Source organism: Hemicordylus capensis, chromosome 6, assembly GCF_027244095.1.
Source record: "Hemicordylus capensis ecotype Gifberg chromosome 6, rHemCap1.1.pri, whole genome shotgun sequence".
Classification (NCBI taxonomy): domain Eukaryota; kingdom Metazoa; phylum Chordata; class Lepidosauria; order Squamata; family Cordylidae; genus Hemicordylus; species Hemicordylus capensis.
The window spans coordinates 118,824,303-118,846,615 of NC_069662.1; the positions used below are offsets into that span (position 1 = coordinate 118,824,303).

The following is a 22,313-nucleotide window of genomic DNA, read 5'->3' on the forward strand; positions in this document are numbered from 1 at the left end:
TGTTTCCATCTGCTCTCTAGGAGGAAAGGAAGGATTGTGACTCAGCACAGGAAGTGCTGCAGAGTCAGTTCAGGGGTCATAGGTAGGGACAGATAGGGAGACCCTGACTCACGGTCTCTACTCCCAATGCCCCTAGTGGTCATTAGGACAGTTGGTGCAAAAGGTCAATGCACTGGAAGTTCATCTCCAACATCCACTCCATGAATAATTTTATACAACTCAATCATGTCTCCCTTTAGTCACCTTTTTTTCCAAAGTAAAGAGCCTTTGGTAGCCTAGCCTCATAAAGAAGGTGCTCCAGGCCCCTGATTATCCTGGTTGTCCTCTTCTGCACTTTTCTCGGTTCTACAATGTTGTTCTTAAGATACGGTGACCAAAACAGTACGCAGTACTCCAGATGTGGCCACACCATAGACTTGTACAAAAGCATTATAATATTAGCATTTTTATTTTCAATTGCCTTCCTAGAGATCACTAGCATGGAATTGGCTTTTTTCACAGCTGCAGTGCACTGAGTCGACACTTTCAATGAGCTGTCTACCATGACCCCAAGATCTCTCTCTTGGTCAGTCACCGACAGCTCAGATTCCACCAGCGTATATGTGATTGGGGGATTTTGCCCCAATATGCATCATGATTACATAAGAATATAAAATTTTAATTAGAGCTAATGGGAGCTTCTTTCCTTCTGTAAACAGTTTGTGGGGTGAAGGGCAATCGGAAGCATGATGGATAGGTTTAAAGTCCCTCCTGGCCCCAATCTGGATTGGATGTCTCACATATGAAAGAAAGAAAGAGTGAAAATGCCAGAGATAATGATGTGACTAATGTATCTAGTTTGGCCCTTGATTGGCTGGTACATGAAATAGGTTGGCTGACAGTCTCAAGTGAAACTTTTGATTGGTTATGCCTATTTAAGGTGAATCCACTTAGATCCAGTTCAGGAGTGTTTGTCAGTGCTGTAATCTAAATTCAGGAGTGTTAGTGCTGTAATCCAGTTCACATGGTTGAAAGGGAACAAAACAGGGCCAACATGAATGTACATTAGCACACTTGGCTTACTATGCAGAGCATGAAGATATCCCTGGGAGACAAGGTATCTCTTTCTTCTCCAGGATAGACCAATCCTCTGAGGAGGACTGACACACCTAGTCCAAAGTGGAGGGTTGATCTACCCACCAATCCCAATTGGCAGACCAACTCTCCCCGAGAAAATGGCAGTCAAATCACTCGAATTGATTCAAGTGATTAGAAGTTGATTCATTGAGGTAGCCGACCAAGCCAGCTGTTCCTGATTAATCAATTTAAGGTTTTTGTAATTTGATTCAAGCTCGAATCAAGTTGCAAAAACTGATCCGTGCACACCCTTAATAACTGATGTGCAAATATCAGCCATTCACGAATAAATTCACAATGCCTGACCAGTGTACCATAGGGACCAGATTACTTAGAATTACAGTTCTGCAGTTTGAGATAAAGCTACCTTTTCTTTGTTTGTAACATCAGTACATAGCTGAGATGACACTTAGTGCTAAATACTTGGAGCTACAGTATAGAATTACAACAGATTTATTGCAATGATGTAAGGTGACAATTTAAACCTTTAAGGCACTATTTTATGAGTCAGCTCTGATGATATGCTGGTGGCTGATCAGAGGAAGAAACTGCTCATGCAAGCGGTCTCCATACATGAACAGCACGGCTATGAATTCAGATGAGATCACTGTTCCATTTCCACAAAAAGAAAGACCTGTTGTAATCTGCGCTGCTTTACTACATGCACAAACAGTTTTCTTCTTTATGTCAGTTGCCACTGTATCATCTGAATCAATGCTTGATTTTGAGAAAGTTGAGAAATTTGAAAGTTGAGAAATTTGCTAAAAGAAACCCCCAAAATTTAGGTGCTCATTTGTATAAATGAATCTCCTTCACGTCATGTGGATCTAAGATGCTTCAAGGGTCAAACTGCCAGGATCAAAGCCAAACATTGTGAAATTTCTTGAGCTCTCTATGAATATTCTTACCTGCAATATTACACAAATACAGAATCTAAACTGGGCTACAGCCAAGACGTGAAAGAAATAGCAATGACATCCATGCATCAAAGTATCTTCAGGTGGCAGAACTTCATTACTCGTATAAACAATCAAATTGTGGAGGTCACGACTCTTTCTGTTGAAAGGGTTTGGGACTAATCTTGAATTAAATCAAAGATTTCAATTGTGTTCGGCTACTAGGACTGTGCACACTGATATGTGTCAGATCTGATCTGATCCAACCCAGCAGGAAAGGTCTTGGAAGGGACCAACATGACCCCACAAAAAATTGTCAAGTCAGATTAGATCAGAAATCTGACAATTTTCTGACATTCTGTTGGGATTTAAAAGTTAAAGGAGTTTTAACTCTAACTTTTAAATCCCAATCCAGTGAAACACAAGCAGCTTCTCAGCCTCACAGCCAAGGAACAAGAGGAATAATTGCTGATACACACTGGACAATTCAGAAAGCCAAAGAATACCAGAAGTCAATATGTGCTTTGTTGACTACAGAAAGGCCTTCAATTGCATTGACCATGTCAAGTTGCAGAATATCCTTAGGAAAATGGGTGTCCCAGAACATCTCATTCTTCTCGTGAGAAACCTATATGCAGGACAGGAAGTCACTGTCCAGACAGAACATGGTGGAACAGACTGGTTCTAGATTGGCAAAGGAGTAAGACAAGGCTGCATACTTTCTCCTTCTTTATTCAACTTATATGCTGAACATATACTGAGAGAAGCTGGATTGGAAGACGATGAGTGTTGTTTTACAGTTGGAGGAAGAAACATTAATAACCTGCACTACGCTGATGACACCACTCTGATAGCAATAGCAATAGCAATAGCAATAGCACTTACATTTATATACCGCTCTATAGCTGGAAGCTCTCTAAGTGGTTTACAATGATTTAGCATATTGCCCCCCAACATTCTGGGTACTCATTTTACCGACCTCGGAAGGATGGAAGGCTGAGTCAACCTTGAGCCCCTTGGTCAGGATCGATCTTGTAACCTTCTGGTTACAGGGCGGCAGTTTTACCACTGCGCCACCAGGGGCTCTTTAGTGGAGGATAGTGGAGAATGCAGGTGATCTGCAAGCTCTAGTAATGAAAGTCAAGGAGAACAGTGAAAAGATGGGACTACAACTTAATGTAAAGAAGACTAAACTAATGACAACGGGTGCAGCAGCCAGCCTCAGAATTGATAATGAAGACATTGAAGTGGTGGATAGCTCCTGCCTTTTAGGATCGACCATCAACAGTAAAGGATGTAGCAGTCAAGAAATATGCCACAGACTAGCACTTGGTAGGGTAGCAATGGAAGCCTTGGAAAGGATATTTGGACGCCGTGACAGATCTATACCTACAAAGATTAGAATCATTCGGGCAATGGTTTTTCCTGTGACACTCTATGGATGCAAAAGCTGGACTTTGAAGAAGCAAAATAGAAAAAGCATTGACGCTTTTGAATTTTGGTGCTGGAGAAGACTTTTGAGGATACTATGGACAGCCAGGAAAACAAACAAATGGAACACAGAACAAATCAATCCAGAATTTTCACTCAAGGCACAAATGACCAGGCTCAAACTATCATACTTCGGACACATTATGCAAAGACCCAGCTCCCTTGAGAAGTCCATAATGCTGGGGAAAGTTAAAGGAAAGAGAAGAGGACAACCAGCAGCAAGGTAGATGGACTCGATTATGACAGAAATGAATGCACCATTGAGAGACCTTAAAGACCAAGTTGAAGACAGATAATCCTGGAGATAATCTATCTATGTGGTCGCTATGAGTTGACAATGACTTGATGACACTTAATCAATCAGTAGTAGTAGTAGTAGTAAATGTTGTTATTTATTATTAATTAATAAAACCTTAATTGCCAGAGCTCCCAGACCTTTCATACCCTAGCTCAGAGGTTCTCAGATTTCATGGTAGGGTTACCTCAAAATAAAAGAAAAACTGTCTGAGACTCTCCAAGTGTAACAAACAGCTACCAAAAGCACTCTGAGCCCAGGTCAGGGAGGTGGGTGGTACAAAAAGGGAGGAGGCATGACAACATTTTCCTGCACTGTGCTTCTAGGTCAAAAAGAAAATCAAACCTAGGAAGAGCAAACAAAAAGGACAGTATGTCACCAGTCCAGTAAAGGAGTACCTGGCTGCAGAACATCCATGTTGAACTAACTGGAAAAACACAGGAGAATCGACCAGCTCCTCAGCTAATAGATTCACACACAACTCACACAGACTTGGAAAAGGAGGTTTAGCGCGCACACACACACACACAGACACGTTAGTTGCCCATGTGAATTATCCAGATGATTTGGGGAAATCCACCTATATGTTTGTAAATATCTATTACTATTAATATACCGCTTTTCAACACAAACGTTCGAGGAAGAGGAAGATTCCCTGTCCCCAAAGAACTCACAATGTACCGAGAAACACAAGGGAGACACCAGCAACAGTCACTGGAGGAATGCTGTGCTGCGGTTGAACAAGGCCAGTTGCTCTCCTCCTGCTAAATATAATTGCCTCTTTGAAAGATGCCTCTTTGCCTAGTTAGCAAGGGATTATGTAGTTAGTTGCTTGTCTTATAATAAAAACATAATTATTTCACAAAACACAAATCCCTAGAAATCTCTCATTTGTAAGGTTATCGCCTCACTCCCAAAATGCCCACCACATGGTATGAAAGAGATGTACAGGTTGTTGTTCACCTCTGTTTGCCCATATACATTCTCGATCTTTATTCAGGGCCTGTATGTCTTCCTTAATGGAATGTCTCGGTTACTAGGCATGAGAATAAGTCTAAGATGGGGCTGAAGATTGGCGTAATGGCTATTGATACTCTAATAATTTTTTTCTTATCCTTTTAAACCAGAATTCTATTTCTTAACTCTTCAAAAATAGGTCAGTTTAAAGCACAGAAAACTGGTGCGTTTTCATATTTGCATGTTCTAAATTCAATCTCAAGAAAAAGATTACTTATTAAACGTAATGTCAGCAAAGTGCAGCAGAAATTGATCATTTTACCTTAGCAAAAATACTTTCCCCTATCCCTCAAAATCCTTTCCTGAGCACCAGAATACACAGAGTAGATCATTGCCAAATAACTGTTCTCCTTTTACAAAAGTTACTTTATTAGGCCCAAACCAGACATAATGACAGAGGTACATGAGTGCACACCCACCTCATTATTTTGCACACCTACAAACCTACCACCCAAGGCCTATGAGACAGAAGTATCATTGTCCAAGCCTGTAAATGGCAAGTGATATTCTGTAACTTTCCGTTTGCAGCACATAGGCTCTTGCTAGCACTATCCAGACACTAGCTTTAAAGGGCTGTGCACAAGTACAGCCACTCAGTAGTGCACCAGAAGGCTACTCCCAGCACATCACTCATCCCCTTGCAGGTGCCACTCATCACAAGTCCAGTAGGGTTCATCTAAAGAGGCGAAAGATGGGACTGTGATGGCAGATGCTTCCATGATCAGCAGGCTGGGATGCCTCAGCCTCCCAATCACGGAAACTCTGTCATCATAGTTACGACATTTGCCTCCTCAAAAGAATGCTGCTCTAACAAGGAACAGCACGGTGATGAGGAGGTGATTGACGGGTCAGGACAGGCCTTCTAGACCCACTATCGATGCTTGTATATGCACAGAGCTTCTTTTCTCTGATTGTCTGATTAAGGGCTACTGAAATCCTAAGCTTCTGAATTTGTGCATTGTTGTTTTAAGAATCTTTCTTTTAGCGCACCTGGTTGTAAAGATAAGCTTTAAAATATAATAGTACAACATTATAAAGGACTGGAAACAATGAGACAATTAAAAATAAGTTCAGATTCCATTTATAATTTTGAAGCTCTTCTGTCATGAATTGGAAATCACAAGGGGAGTCATTTCAGAACAAGATAATGCATGTGGTGTCAATGACCATCTATCTCCAGCAGAGGTGCACCTAGGTAATTTTGGAGCATGGACCTTAAGGCCTTTGGAGCCACCCCCCCTTCCTGGAGGCACCCCTGCTGCAAACTAAGCAGCATCCCCCTACACACACACACACAATATTTTTAACACATGGGTTCTTGAGAGCACAAACAGCAACAGAATTCACAAGAATGTAAGACTATAAAACAGGTATATTTATGCAAATATGCATTAGCAGAAACATTTCAATACACAACTTAACATATTCCCCTCCCACATATTTATTTCCCCACTCCCCACTCTGTCTCTAAAGAACCCGGCACAGTTCACAATCACACTTGGCCACCCGATGCTGTGCAGGCCAGCAGCAACCAGAACACCCAGGACAGACTAAAGAGGATTGGGGGGCAGGGGTGTGGAGGTCCAGGATTTTGGCCCCGAAGTCCAGGGGTAAGAGCACCACTGATCACCAGCATCCACCATATTTCTGAACATGAAATCCAAGTTATGTTAATACGCCACTAACAACTTAGTTCTCTGATAGCAGATTTTCAATTTGGCCTTCAATGGTAAACAAAATTCCCCACCACTAGACACTTCTGCCATTCTTTAACGCCTGCCACCTGTCAATTCATCATCATCCTGGGCCTATTATTCTGCATACGTTATCAGTTCTTATCCTTTTTAAAACTCTTCTTTCTGCAATAACATATAAATGAGACAACTGGCAAAAGCAAGGTGTTTTACGAAAACATCTGATGCCATTTTTTCCAAGGAGAAGAAACAGAAGCGGGTTTTGATTCGCACAAAGGTAATAAACTCTCATTGATGTTTCAAAGGATGTTATGTGCCCAAGCAACTGTAAGGCTGATGATGACAGAGAAAAGCAAATGGAGAAAGAGTTTCCTCTGCTGCATGAAAATTAAAATGCATTATCTTCTTTCATTGCATTGATGCACCTGACAGCTACATTTGGCACCTGCTCAACTATACTTTCCATTCTTTTTGTTAATCCTACAGAAATGAGCAACCTTTCCCTACCCACCCCCTCCACCACTCACATCAGGCATTGAGAGCTATTTGAGGTGAAAGGAATGCAATTTAGAGTATTTTGTGTAATACTCCCAGGCAAGTAATTTAACTGATGACTTTTGTTTCAAGCACAAAAGTCTAAACATATGATATGTGCACACAGCTGATGCATGAAGTTGCTTTCTCTGGGCTTCAGTTAATGAGATCCCAACAGAGCCAGAGCCAACGTGACAGTAGGCAAGTTGGGAGAAAGGAAGTATTTGTACAAATTTTATTTCATTGATGTTTTAGGAGGGAATGCAGTGGGGGTGGAATATGTGTTGCAGCTATGATAATCCTGGCGCGCACACATAAAGCTCTGGGCTCCTTGGAGGAAGAGAGGGATATTTAAAAATGTGTAGAAAATGTGTGTACTACTGCTGCCAAACTGGTAGCATCCATCAATCATATCTTCTTGGCTTTGCACAACCAGTGCCTCAGTCCCCAAAATTGTTAGGAAGATGAAGCCACTAAGCAATAGTCACTTTTAATCACACTGAGTGTTTGTTTTTCATGACACTGTCAATTATATATTCAGAAGACAAAAAGAAATATGGTAATAGAATGCCTTCCCCAAGATCTGAAGAAGAGGTCGTTTAGCTCTGCAGAATGTCAGATGCTGGAATGCAGAAAGGCAGTCTCAGTCTAGCCAGTTCTGTATGACAATACACAGAAATGTCACAAAGTTTGAAAGGCACTTGTCTGGAAGTGTGTACAACCCTATAACTATGTGGGCATATGCCATTCTTTGTTGTCACAGATATGCGTAGGATACTCCTGGTGTAATGTACCAATAGATGCAATACTCATGAAGAAGATATTTGTGCTGTGTATAAAGGTCAAGTGTGCCGTCAAGTCGATTTCGACTCCTGGTGCCCACAGAGCCATGTGGTTTTCTTTGGTAGAATACAGGAGAGGTTTACCATTGCCTCCTCCCGTGCAGTATGAGATGATGCCTTTCAGACATGCTTAAAAACAGGAGCCAAAGGTTGATGTGGCTTTTTCCTCCTGTACAGTGAGCCCAGCTCTGCAGTCAATGTAGGTACCATGTTGTCTCCAATCTGAAGGGCCACCTCCTACTATACTTCTCCACTCTTTAAGATCTATGACAGAGCTTGTTCTGGATGCTGCCACCTTCAAAAGATAAGGTGAGTGTCATGCAGCAATAGGGCCTTTTCAGTGGGAACAATTTGGTTCCAGAACACTCTCCCCAGAGACACGTGACTGGTCCTTACTTCACTAGGTTTTATTATTGCTGTCTCTCTGCTTTTATTGCAGCTGTTATTGCTGTTTATTGCTTTGTCCCTTTTTTAACCTTTTATTGCTTCAATTTAATGTTAAACTGTTGAATTTTAATTAATTGCCTTGGAACCTTTTGCAGAAAGGCAGCACAGAATTCCCACATGCTTCAGAATACCTGTCCACCTTTTTTATTGTTTCAAAGTACCATTTGTAAGCATATGCAATTAAAAATGCATTCAATGTCTTACTCTTTATTTAAGTTGAAATGTTGCTCCAAGAGGACTGGAGAGGTTGATTAGTGATGGTGCAGGCACAAGCCAACCAGTACTATCTGCAGCAAGATTCTGCTACAAATTGGCAGAAACAGTTTCTCCTGAGCACAATCTGGAAGATAAGATTGTATATCTGAACAAAATACAGTAGGACTGCTTCGACAGCAACCTTCAACTGATCATCTGAGAAAATTGTGAGGAGAAGCTAAACCAGAACTTCTGCTCAATACTTGCAGAAAAAACAGTCTTATCAAGAAAAATAAATAAAGGAGATGATTCCTCGCCGCATCTGATTGTGTGTGGATAGGAAAACCATGCCTTTCATAGCAAGCTGGCTCCCTTCCTCAAGGCAGGAGATAGGTCACACCTAAGAGTACCATCATCAGTGGTAACCTGCAACCAGAGAGATATTTGTGGGAAACCAAAATCATTTTGATTGCTCTCATTGCTTTGGTACCATCTGGCAGCAGCAGATACAGGTTTCTGTCTAGCAGTACTGATCAGGATGTCAACAGCAAAGCCACTTGTGCCTAATAATGCAGCACCAGCAAACCCAGATGTGTCAGTGCTGTAGCAGACATCTCACACCCATCAGAAACAGCCACCACCACACACCCAAAACCAGAAGTCTCAGAAGTGTACCATGGTTCAGCAGCAGGATAAATTGGAACAAGCTACACAGATATATCAGTAGCCTATCCATCAGCTGTCCAAAGTGGCTCCTCATGCCCAGCATCCAGTAGGCCAGGAGTCTCCCATCAAGCTCATTTTGGTGCAAGAATACAGTGAGTCTGTGGATAGCTTTTTATCGTGAGTTTTAAGGTTGGCTCAACCACAGATGGGACACACACATTGACACAGCGCTACTGGAGTCAGAGGAGGAGTCGGAGTCTCTACTGTTCTTTGATGACCCTATTAGAACTGTAGCACTTGTGTGGAGACGCATTACCCACATTCCATGGGCGCAGCACCAAAGCATGGCTCAGGAGACATCAAACCCAAGGGAAGATTGCAAACTAGATTTTCTGTTTATTGACCCATATTCAAATGGTATGCAATACCATTCCTTGTAATTTACTGTATGTCCATTGCTCTGAAACACACCTTGGTAGTACCTCCCCTGCTGCATGTGTCTAGGAGTACATGAAAACAACAGCAAAATGTCCACAGACCAAAAAATGAAGCTTTCAAAGAAAAGAACACCATACCTACTGTGAAACATGGAGGAGGCTTGGTTATGTTTTGGGGCTGCTTTGCTGCATCTGGCACAGGGTGCCGTGAGTCTGTGCAGGGAACAATGAAATCTCAAGGCTATCAAGACATTCTGGAGTGAAACGTACTGCCCAGTGTCAGAAAGCTCTGTCTCAGTTGCAGGCCATGGATCCTCCAACAGGATAATGACCCAAAACACACAGCTAAAAGCACCCAAGAATGGCTAAGGATAAAACATTGGGCTATTCTGAAGTGGCCTTCTATGAGCCCTGATTTGAATACTATTGAACATCTATGGAAAGAACTGAAACATGCAGTCTGGAGAAGGCACCTTTCAAACCTGACACAGCAGGAGCAGTTTGTTCAGGAAGAGTGGGCCAAACTACCTGTTGACAGGTGCAGAAGTCTCATTGAGAGCTACAGGAATCACTTGTTTGCAGTGATTGCCTCTAAAGGTTGTGCAACAAAATATTAGGTTAAGGGTCCCATCATTTTTGTCCGTGCCATTTTCATTTGTGTGATTATTTGAAATATTCTGTTGCATCCAAACTCTAAAGCAACGTCTGATTTTTGTTAAATGTAGAATAAACAATGATGGGGGCCAATTACTTTTGTCAGTTTCAAGTTATTTCAGAGACAATTGCGGGTTCTTCTTTTGTCGTGGAGGGGTACCAACACATTTGACCGTGTGTGTATAAGAAAAATGGCTCTTAATCCTAACTCATCATTTCTTTCCTATATCTGTCTCTCTATACAGAAGATAATGTTTAAAGCTGCTAACAGAACTCTATACAAGTATTATCTGAATCTCAAAAGGATGTTGTTAATCAGACAATCATATGAATTTATTGTTGATTAAACAGGAATTATCTATCTATCTATCTATCTATCTATCTATCTATCTATCTATCTATCTATCTATCTATCTAACTTCCCACTCATACACAGAGTTAGATACTTGTGCTATCATGTTTCAGGAGCATCAGGAAAACCTGTCAAAATGTCATAATTCAGAATGATTTTGTCCAACTTCTATCAACTTCTTTTTAGAAGCTCATTGCTAATCAAAATATATGTGAATAATTCCAAGTACATTTTTTAAAAAAGAAAAGGAATAGTGACATGAGTGACATGCAGAGTCAAAATTGTGCTTAGGAGGAAAAGATACTAATCATACAACCTTCACTATTGGAGAGGGGGCATTTTCAATAAGCAGAAAGTGGACCCGTTCAGCTCCAGTCTGCAGCCTGCTGCAAAAAGCCTCAGGGACGATGTGAGTAGCTATTATTAGACAATAATATGCATAAGCATCTTTGACACATTCAGCTTGTCAACACATTTCAGTCTCAGGAGGAGCCTAAAATGAAAACCTCTGCCTTGCATATTTGGAACCGTTCTCAGAGGTGTGGGCGGGGGTGGCACAACAGAAGATGGAGCCCCAGGATTTCACATCAGCCAAAGCAATAAGAATCAAGAATGGCTTAATCTTCTATTTCCTCTCCATAATGAGCCTGTCTACATGAATATAGTCCTCTTGCCTCTCAGCTGTTATCTGCCACGTCAAGAAAGCAAAAAAGCTGCCTTGAATTAGACATTTTCTCTCTCCTGCTAATCTTTGTCCTGAAACCAGAGTACTGCTCTCCCGTTGCTGTCAATCTAATAAACCAACAAGACTCAAATCTGCCGAAGCCGCCTCCTTGTCACCCCTTGTCACTCTTGTTCTAAGAGTAACTTTCCCTATTCCTGTCCACAGCAGTTTTGCCAACCAGGCTCATTGCTACCAGCTACCATGATGGCCTACAATAATATGTACCTCAAAATGTAGGCCATCTTGATGGCTGGTAACACAGTTATAGACAGGAATGGGGAAAGTTGAACAAATGTGAAGCATGGGGTGCTAGCTTGCATGAGAATCATCAGCACCAAATTACAATTCCCAGGACTCTCTAGGGAAAAACAAAAATGACACAAAAATGATCTAAACATATGTTTCAGGCAGCTGTTCCTGTTTTCCAGTATGAGCCACTTGCAAAATAGTGTCCGTATTTGGTTTTCTCTTTTGTTAAAGTGCACACATGCACTAGCAGCTCTTCTCGTTTCAGTCCCTTCTCCAGGGAGTCTCTAGAAATTAACTGTCTGAAGGGAGGACAGATACATCTTTACTTCAGTGCACACTAGGGGTGTGCAAACAGGTTCAAGGTCGAACAGGTTCGACCTCGAACCTGTTCAGTTCAACAGTCCAATGCCAGACCAAACACCCCACAGTTCAGTTCAGCTCCGGACCGAACACCCCTGACCATTCGAGCGTGTTTGGGGGGGGGGGGTTAAAAAAATGTTACTTACTAAAAGTAACAGTCATGACCAGGCCACTCAAAGGCTCATTAGGAATGTGTGGCGGCCTCCAAAATGGCCACAGCGATGGAGATGAGGCCCAGAATGGCCCAAAGAGTTCCTGGAATGGGCGAGGGAGGCAATTTTGGAGACTGGCAGGGAAGGAGGCGCCTCTGGAGCCCCCCAACCATGGCTGCACTAGAAAAATATTTGAAAATTATTCACAACCGCTTCCCTTCCATCTTCCTTATAGCTGCCTATGGTGAATATTGCCAAGTGTGAGTTGTAGCTATTCTATAAGTGCATCTAGATTTAGTGTGAGTTTAAATGTGCTATTAAGATGCTTAAGTGTGTGCATGTGTGTTTTTAAGGTGTTATGGACAGTTTATTAAAGATACTCTGCTTCAGAAGGGCAGGAAAGCACAGGGTATATTTTCTTAGATGTGTAGGAACTGCAGAAGCCCATAATTGGGGCTATGAAAATGAGACTAAATAAGTGCCCTGCTTTGCTAGGTAACCAAGCTCACTGATCCTTTCTTTCTTTCTCCTCAAACGATACCTGAAGCAGCAGCAAAGCAAAGATGCTAACAGTAGAATGGCTTTGAACTCATTTAGATTGGAGACAGATGCACATAAATTCAGCAGTAAGTCTGCTGTTGAAGTGCACTCTTCGCAACAATAACAAATGCACACCTTCTCCCCAGAGTTGGGCTTAGGGCAGTGATCTTCACTATTTTTCAACAAGGGGCCACTTGGGCAAAAAACTTTCAGTGTGAGAGCCATTTCCCACTGTGCTGACCTTTGCTAGTGATGCTTTTTCCCCAGTGGGGGGAATTCCTTTAAGAGAAAAAGAGCCCTGTCAAGAGCACTGCCATCTCCAAAGTTGCACATGGACTGCTGAGAAGTGAAGTCCTTACCATAAGTGGTGCCATTAAGGATGGACTTTTGGGCAGAAGTCCAGAGCACACACACACCCCAAGAGCTCTCTGTTCCACCCCTAGGGTATGGGGAAGCTGGACAAGTGTGGAGAGCACCTGAAAGAGCCCTCACCAATTCTTGCCAGAGAATCTCCTCAGGCTGAAAGGTAAACTGCTTTGAGAACTTTTATTATATTGAATTTTAATTTTAATTTTAATTAATTTAATTAATTTAATTAATTTAAATTAATTTAAAATTTAATTAAAATTAATTTTTTAAAAAAATTAAGGGGGAGCCCATAACAGCAAGGGCCTCTGTAACAAGGGAGGGGCCCCATAAGGCCATTAGGTCCAGAGTCCGAAATTACCTAGCTGCGCCCCTGCTTCCCAGAGCTTTTCCCACAGAGCTCTATGAAGCCTACACTTCCCAGTGCTTCAGTGCACCTTCCAAGATGGTCACCTCTGCATGATGCCAGAGGAGCTGTGCAGAGTATTTGCCTTCAGCTGAAGCACTGCATAAGCCTAATAAACAATAAAACAAGGAGCCACGGGGTCAATGGGAGCCACTATTGCTAACTGAGCAAAGAGACACCTTTTCAAGTGGTGATTATCTTATATTTAGCGGCGGGGAGAACAACTGCCCTATCTAACCCCAGCACAGCTTCCCTCCAGTGGCTGTTGCCGGTATTTGCCTTATGTTTCTTTTTAGATTGTGAGCCCTTTGGGGACAGGGTTCCATCTTATTTATGTATTATTTATTTTTCTATGTAAACCACAGTGTGAACTTTGGTTGAAGAGCGGTATAGAAATATCCGTAGTAGCAGTATTGGCTCCTGGGCCTTGCAAGGAAGAACACTAGCTTATGGGTACTTTTTTATGATTATGATTATTAAACAAATATATACCACTCTTCAACAACAACAAAAGTTCTCAAAAGCAGTTTACATAGCAAAAGGTATGAGGAAATGGTAGCCTGTACTCAAAGACTCACAAACTTAAAAGAGCACAATGGAGACACCCACACAGCTGCTTTCCCGCTGCTTTCCCTCAATTAGCTTTTTCCTTCAGTTATGTTTGTTTCGGGAGGAGTTGAATTTACCCCCTCATTGACTGGCTGGCACTCATGTCAATTATAAAGCAACTTCCTCTGCCTTTGAGAGCAGGGCTTTGCACAGCGCTGATTGGCTGGGTCTTGTGTCAATCAAGAAACCACCTCCGCCCATCTCTGATCCAATGTCAAAGTGCAAAGGGGCGGGGGGAGCGCTAAAACAGCCTTACTATGCCAGACAAATTTTCAGTCAGAGAATCATGCTTAGTGGCACACATAGGTGATTTGGGTGCCTGGACCTGAAGGGCTTCGGAGGGGACACACACCCACACCATGGGGCCCCAGCATGACTAGGTCTGAGGGACTTGTGGTAGCCCAAATGCCTCTGAAGGGCCACCATGTGTGGGCATAAGTTGCAAGGAGGGAGAAAGAAGGCAAAAAGGAGGCAACTTACTTTATTCTTCAGTCCTGTTGCCAAAGCAAAGGCCACTGACTCCTGTGAGGTGATGGTGGAGGAAAGCTACCTCCTCTCCTGCCCCAACAAGAAGAACAAGGGGCTGTCGATTTGTGTGTACCCTTTTATCTAAAACTGCACCCGAGATATGTTTCTTTCAATGGTGTGTGCAAACACACCCTGGCAACCCTTCCCCCTCCCCTGTTGCCGAGACCTGGGTGGGGTGAGGTGGGGGGGGGAATGAGTTTACTTTTCTCCTGAGGCCTGGAAGCTTTTGAAAGAGTCCTTCAAACCATAGGTTCAATCTCAAATACACATGGAAGCAGCTCACTTACTCATTCCCACCCAGTTGAAGCTCACTGGCTTCGGCTGGGGCTCATCTAGCTTCTGTTTGGACAAATTCTGTTCTGAAATGCTCTCTTATTCTGGGCCCATGGCTTTAAAACTCCCTGCCCCCACACATCATTTCTCCATTCAATGCCTACAAATCTGTCCCACAACTTCCTCGCCATCCAAGAGTGCTTCATCTCAGCTCCCCTTCTCAAACTGCCTGTCCCAATGAGGAAGACTCACTTGCCCTCCACACTCCCCTTCACACTATATATTGCCCACTTATCTCCAACCCCCAATTCACACAAAAGCAAATGAGAAAGGGGCTCCTTCCTCCACCGCCACCGCCCTTTCTTCTCAGTCTGTTTTTTAAAAGCCAACCCACTTCACCAGAGAAGAACACAAAGCAAACAAGGCTCCTGTGACTTGCTTGGGCTGCGACTCTTGTCTCTGGCAAAGCTCCGTGCAGCAACACGCCACTGCCACCATCCTAGCAACGGCCACCTCAAACCACCTCACCCAAGAGTGGTGCGGCCCCTCCCCCCATGCTCTGCTGCCTCATGCTCTGCTGTGGTGTGAGGAAGGGGAGGGACAAGGTCATGAAAGAAGCCATGCACTCTCCACCTTCCTTGAGGGCTGGGAGTAAGGAGCCTTGCTAAACTCTGGGTCTAGCAAGATCGGCGCAGTGGGGCAGGCGTGGGGCAGCGGCAGGGCGGGCATGGGGTGGTGGCACTTGGAGGCCTCCCTGGAGACAGGATGCCATGGGCAAGCACCCGAAGGTCCAGGGGTAAGAGCAACTCTGATCATGCTAGGCACTCCAGAGATTGGGACAAAGCAGATGGCATGCTTGTCACCCTTTCCCCCATGATTTAATCAACTTTCACTCCAGAGCCAGGTAGATGTGTCATGTCTGGAGCAAAGGTGAGGAGAAAGGCCCACAATAAAACATCTCACATCTCTTCCTGTCTCTGTGTCCATTTGTCTCAAGGCTTAGTTTTTCAGGTTTCCCCATACATTACTTTTCTGTGGCACAATGAAAACCTAGTCAATGACCTTTTTCTAGATGGATGTAATTTAAGCAAGAAAAAACGTATGGAAGCTGCCTGGAATGCACTCAGAGGGTCAACATTTAACTGGTCATTTAAATTGGAAAGAAAGAGAAGGGTTGCAGATTAAAAGGGCAAATTTTCACTGTAAGATATAACATCAAATATTAATAATGAACCGATAAAATCATCGGTAACATTTAAAACAGGAGAGCCTGTCAGAAGACTGGTCTAGGGCTGTGTTTGTTAGTGAAGTAGATAGCTACAGAAAAGGTTATAAACCACTCAGAAGCAGGGCTAATTGAAAGCAAATGCATTCAAATGGTAGAGGAGGAGATGCAAAGTGGAAAACTATGACTGCTTTATGATTGCAAGGTGATCTTTAACAATTACAGATGACAACACTTTTGCATGAAGTCTAAAACATTTCCAGCTAATTAGCACAAATTTGTTGCACTTTCCACACTTAAAGTTTCCGTTAACTTTCATTAAAAGACATGTGCACCACATTTGCACCTATCAGGAAACCGGGGTTAAACGGGGCAGAGGTTGGATTTCTTGTACATCCAAATGAATGGAGCCTCTATCCCATTAAAAAAGTGACCTGAGGTTTTCAAACTCCAATTTGAAACCTCAGATTATTGTGAGTTTTGTTACTCCTATCTGAGGTTTGAGTTCAGGGTCGTTACATCCGAATGTTGAACTGGAGGCAGCTTTCTCCGAGACCATAGTTGAGGGAAGTAAGCTCCTCCCTCTCTCCATTCCATTTGGCTACCACGGCTGTCCTTCATGTGAAGGAGGAAGCCCAGCAGCCAGTTCCCGTGCAGGCAGTTCTCCCACATCTCTGTAGTCTCCCTGACTGCAGTTTGGGTCCTGGCGGTTATGTCCGAACACTGCTGCGGGTGCATAGAATGGTGTTTCACGAGATCATCAAGCAAATGTTTTGTTTTGTTTTAAATTGAGAAGGTGAGGCTTTAAGAAAATATACTCTATCACCATGGCCTCTATCGCTATCAGCAACTTCTTGACTGGCCAACTTCTTGACAGGGTTTGTATATTTTTCTTAATTTAAAAAACAAAACAAACATTTTCTTGGTGATCTTGCGGAACATCTATCTATGCACCCGCACTGGGTGCGGGTGCATAGATCGATGTTCTGCAAGATCACCAAAAAAATGTTCCCAATTTTTTATTTTTTATTTTTAGAAAGGCGAGGCTTTAAGAAAAAGCACTCTATCAGCATGGCCCATCCATACATCTCAGAAGAAACGTTGGTATGTATCAGATATACTGAAGTAACCCAAAAAGCTGCCATAAAAAGTGTGACTTTTTAGCGTGGAGATAATGCAGGCTAAGCTCCACTACGGAGGGGGAAATCTGAATAGTGTATGGAGTGCTCCCCGATATCTCACGCAGACTCTGGTGTAAATCCTCCTGATGTGTGAATGCACACCTGCCCTTTTCGTGGTGAAGCAAGATAAAATTGCTGCCTGGGAACAGTCCTGGTGATTTCATGGCAGAGACAAGAATCAAACCCAAGACATCCCATTCACAGCTTAACCACTACTTCATGTATGCATATACCTTTTGTTTGTTCCTAAGACATGCAAATTTGAACCTGACCCATGTTGTAAAAAGAAAAAAGAAAAGAAAAAAAGATTCACTGCAGGTTACTGGGCAGCATTAAGAGAAAGGCCCCCATAACTTCTTCTAACAAGAGAAGTTGGATCAATAGAGTGTCCAATTCTCTCCACTTTAAAAAAAAAGATTAAAAGAATAAATCAGAATACAAATAATAGGCTGTCGTTACATGTTATCATGCAGCATATCTGTGTCCCACAGCTTTGTACAGTGCAGTTGCTACACAATGCATTGTACAAAGAAATATCTTGTTAGGAGACAGAATAATATTTTCTGTGCCATGCAGCATTTGATAATACCACCATACAAGGTGTGTGTGTACATATCTATATATATAATTCTCCTGGGTGTGCCTTTACAACGTGCGTCCCGGCAGCCCAGCTGATTGGCTGGGCTGCGGGGGCGCCTGATTGGTCCTGGCGCACCCAGGAGAATTAACTGGCTGGGCAGACGCGAGGCAGTGGCGACGGGCCCGGCCATGCAAGGCAGTGGCTGGCGGGCCCAGCTCGGCCGCGGATGTTAAGGCGGCACTCAGCCCGCCGGAGACGGGGGGCGGGGGTGGAGAGAGAGAAAGGTAGCCGGCCCCAAAGAGAGCACAGATGCTCTGTGTGGGGTCGGCTTGTATATTTTATAATTTATTATTTATTATTAAAACTTTTATACCGCCTTTCCAAAAAGGCTCAGGGCGGTTTACATTAAAACTCAGGGTGGTTTACATTAAAACATATTTATAGTATATATAGTATTTATTGTATGTATGTGTGTATCTATCTATCTATCTATCGAATATAAAACATTTATGACATGCATATGAAGGGGGGAAAGCCACTTGTACACAAGTGAGACCAGACTATTTAAGTACATATCTGAAACCGTTAAGTTAGGGTTATCATATCCCAATTCCAGACAATCTAATCGGTATATTATGCAAGTTGCTTGATCGCTATGCAAATCAAGCATATTCATTTGGGCATTTTAAACTGTATGTTTGTTTGTTTGTTTGTTGATTACATTTCTATACTGCCCCATACAAAAAGGTCCCTGGGTGGTTCATAATCTAATTTATGTTTACTCTAGACACATACTGAAAGAATTGGGGAAGGAGCGATGGCAAGGTATCTGGCTCTTTGCTTATGCCAGGGAAGGGTGGTTGTTCTCACCTGTTCTGCCTTCCTTTCTTCCCTGGGTCTGACCTAGCACTTGCTCCCCATCCCCCACTATCTGAAATAAGAGCACAACCCAGAGCAATGGCAAGGAGTAGGAGAAGCACTCTCATTTTAGGGAGCAGTGGAATCACTTGGAATCACCGACTTTAAGCAGCACATACTGCTCTAACTGAGTTGTGCTTCATGCAATATGAAAACATTAACATACAATTCTTCAATACAAACAACATACACTGCTGCCTTACACAGATGGCCAAATTGCACACAACATTAAATGCATCACTGGCCCTGGCATGCTTCAGATTTCTTCAGTAAAGAGCAGCCACATCACTCACACATTGGGCTGGTTCACACAATCACTTCCATGTCAGTCCGGAGAATAACTGATGTGGGATTGATCATGTGAATCAGCCCATATATACATATACACACATCACAGATTGGGGCCATGACTGGGTGGAACAGGGGGGCCTTATCTCCTCATCTCCTTTTCCCTGCAACTATTTGCCATGAGAAACAAGCTTCCATTGGCGCTTTCCTCCAGGGAACTCTGGGAATGTTAGCTTTCTATAGTGCTGAGGATGAGAATGCTGGAGATGCACACCCACACATATACATACACATATCAGAGTTCCCAGGAATCCTTGAATGGCAGTTAAACAAACCTTTTAGCTTTTATGTCTGTCCCATTACACATGTACTTCCCTTTACACATGGAAGGCTGACTAGGCCTGCAGTCATAGGAGGCTTACTTAGGTGTAAATACTATGGAACCCAATGGCCTTAACTCCAAGTAAACATGCATAGGATTGGGCCACAATAATTTGTACCTAACTGGAAGCTCAATACCTCATAGAACTGGATAGATGGTCTTCTGCCAAAGGGATCTGATTCACTTACAGGTGCTTTTAAAAAAGACATTCTCTTTTACTCAGATAGAATTCACTTTTGGTGGAAAAGATAGTCATTATATAAGAGAATTGGTGCTTCCCAACATTCTTAGGTACTAAAGTGACAGATTTCAGTTCAAGAACTGAGTGAATGTACCTATTCATGCTAGAAGATCGGTTCTGAATAGAGATACTCATCTAAGCATTAGCCATTTCCCAGCTTTTATCACTACACGACTGCCAAATGTATTCAGATGTAAAAATTACACATAAGAGATGTGGAAGCCAGGGAGATGATAAAAGCCAGCCAGACATTATTAACATAGGAAGAAAAAGATTTTGTAGTATAGCTCATTAATGTACTAAATAGCACATCTAATTAATTTTTTTTAAAGCATTATGAAAACTGAAAATGATATCTGTGACCCTCCAAATTAAGTTTGGTGGGTCCCATACATTTGCAAAGCAGCAACTAATGTTAGCTTAGCCAAAGAAGACTTCAGGCTTGGATGAGTGTCTAGCTGTATCCAAAGGGGAAGGATAGCAACACCAATCAGGGCCTTTTTAAGACTCTGAGGGGTCCAAGGGTAGACTGTTCCTTTCCCTTTCCCCCCACCATGTGCATAGTTGTACAAGAGCAAAAACTGCACACATTTTGTACAATTTTTACACATGTGCAACCGTGCTCTTGTGTAACTGTGCAAATGTTATATTCCACTGTATTTGTAACATTGCACAGTATGTCAAGCACTACATCCTGTGTCAATGCGATAACCCAAAATACTAAAATAATTATTGATCCTGGTTTATATTTGAAGTGATTAGTTTTATTGCCTTGAATGAAAAAGATTGATCTCATCTTTTAAAAGACTTTGATCATTTCAAATACTTATCATATTTTTTAAAAACCTACTTTGGAGGAGGGGGTGCTGTGTGTGGAGCCCGAGACAATTGCCCCGTCCCCCTTAAGAAGGACTGAAACCAACATTAACAAACACAAATGCACAGCATATATGTTAAACCAAAGACCTGTTGATTCAGAAAGTAATATGCATGTTTTAAAGTTTGAATTTTTAAAAAACAAAATAAAAGAACAGCCCTGCTGGATCAGGCTCAAGGCCAATCTAGTTCAGCATCCTGTTTCACACAGTGGTCCACCACCAGATGCCTCTGAGAAGCCCACAGGCAAGAGGTGAGGGCGTGCCCCCTCTTCTGCCATTGCTTCCCTGCAACTGGTTTTTAGCAGCATCTTGCCTCTGAGGCTGGAGGTAGTCTATAGCCACTAGACTAGTAGCCATTGATAGACTTGTCCTCCATGACTTTGTCCAATCCCCTTTTAAAGCCATCCAAGCTAGTAGCCATCACCACATCCTGTGGTGGAGAATTCCATAAGTTAATTAAGTGCTATGTGAAGAAGTACTTCCTTTTGTCAGTCCTCTATTTCCCAACCTTCAGTTTCATGAGATGAACCCTGGTTCCAGTGTTGTGTGAGAGCGAGAAAACTTTCTCTCTGTCCACTCTCTCTACTCCATGCATAATCTTTTACACCTCAATCATGTCTCTCCTTAGTCATCTCTTTTCTGAACTAAATAGCCCCAGATGCTGTAGCCTTGCCGCATAAGGCAGGTGCTCCAGCTCCCTGATCATCTTGGTTGCCCTCTTCTGCACCTTTTCCAGTTCTACAATGTCCTTCTTAAGACACGGTGACCAGAACTTTACACAGTACTCCAAATGTGGCCAAACCATAGATTTGTCTAAGGGCATTATAATATTAGCATTTCTATTTTCAGTCCCCTTCCTAATGATCCCTAGCATGGAATTTGCCTTTTTCACAGCTGCCGCACAGCTGGGCAGGAGGAGTACAGTGCAATGTGTGACCAGTACATGTTAACTTAGTGTTAATATTGAGATAGGAAAATAAAGTGCCTTTGTAGGAACTGATCGATTCACCTTCTTCCAAAAACAATCGCCAAAGGTGCAATTGCAACTTGTGTTTTGGGTGGTATAAAAATATGCTAAATAAATAAATAATAAAATTAATACATAGATAGTCTATGGTGAATTTATTTCCTTTTTTTCTTTTTCTTTTAAGGAAAAATGATCTGGTCTTAACTGACAAGGAACTGAACACTGCTTGGGAAGTCACCTTCATTGGGAGAGAATAGTCCAGAAAATAGTTCCAGAAAATGGAAAGATGTGTGCCTCTTTAACAAGGTGCTAATAAGGGATTGATGATTCGTACTTTGCAGAACAGATGCTTCCATTTCATGTGCACTGGTGTTTGCCATAGTGAAAACAATAAAATATGAGAGGTGATACCTTTTGTAAGCACACAGAGAATATATGCCATAGAGATGTGGCCAGCACATGTCCACCGTATGTCCTTGTGCTCACTCCTTTGAATTGGCACAAGTACAAAGGAATGGCCAGTTCCTTAGATTTCACATAAACTCATGTAAACTAGTATTTTCAGGAGTGAATCCTTTAGTATCACCTAGTTTTCTATTCCCTTACCAAAGAAACAGATTGTGCAAACCATCACACAATATCTTTAATTTGACATGCTAGCAAAATAATGCTCAGGATCATCCAACACAGATTAGAGCCTTACGTAGAGAGGGAAATGCCTGATGTTCAAGCTGGTTTCAGAAAAGGCCAACGAACAAGAGATCATTGCTGATGCACGCTGGATAATTGTGAAAGCCAAATAATACCATA

At 42.5% G+C, this 22,313-nt stretch overlaps 1 long non-coding RNA gene across 1 annotated transcript; it reads left to right on the forward strand.

The window, feature by feature from the left end:
* Positions 1-17,102: 17,102 nt before the first annotated feature.
* On the forward strand, positions 17,103-21,918 carry LOC128329267 (uncharacterized). Its single transcript, XR_008309595.1, has 2 exons — positions 17,103-17,172; positions 21,688-21,918. It is a non-coding gene; the product is annotated as an uncharacterized LOC128329267 (long non-coding RNA).
* Positions 21,919-22,313: the final 395 nt, after the last annotated feature.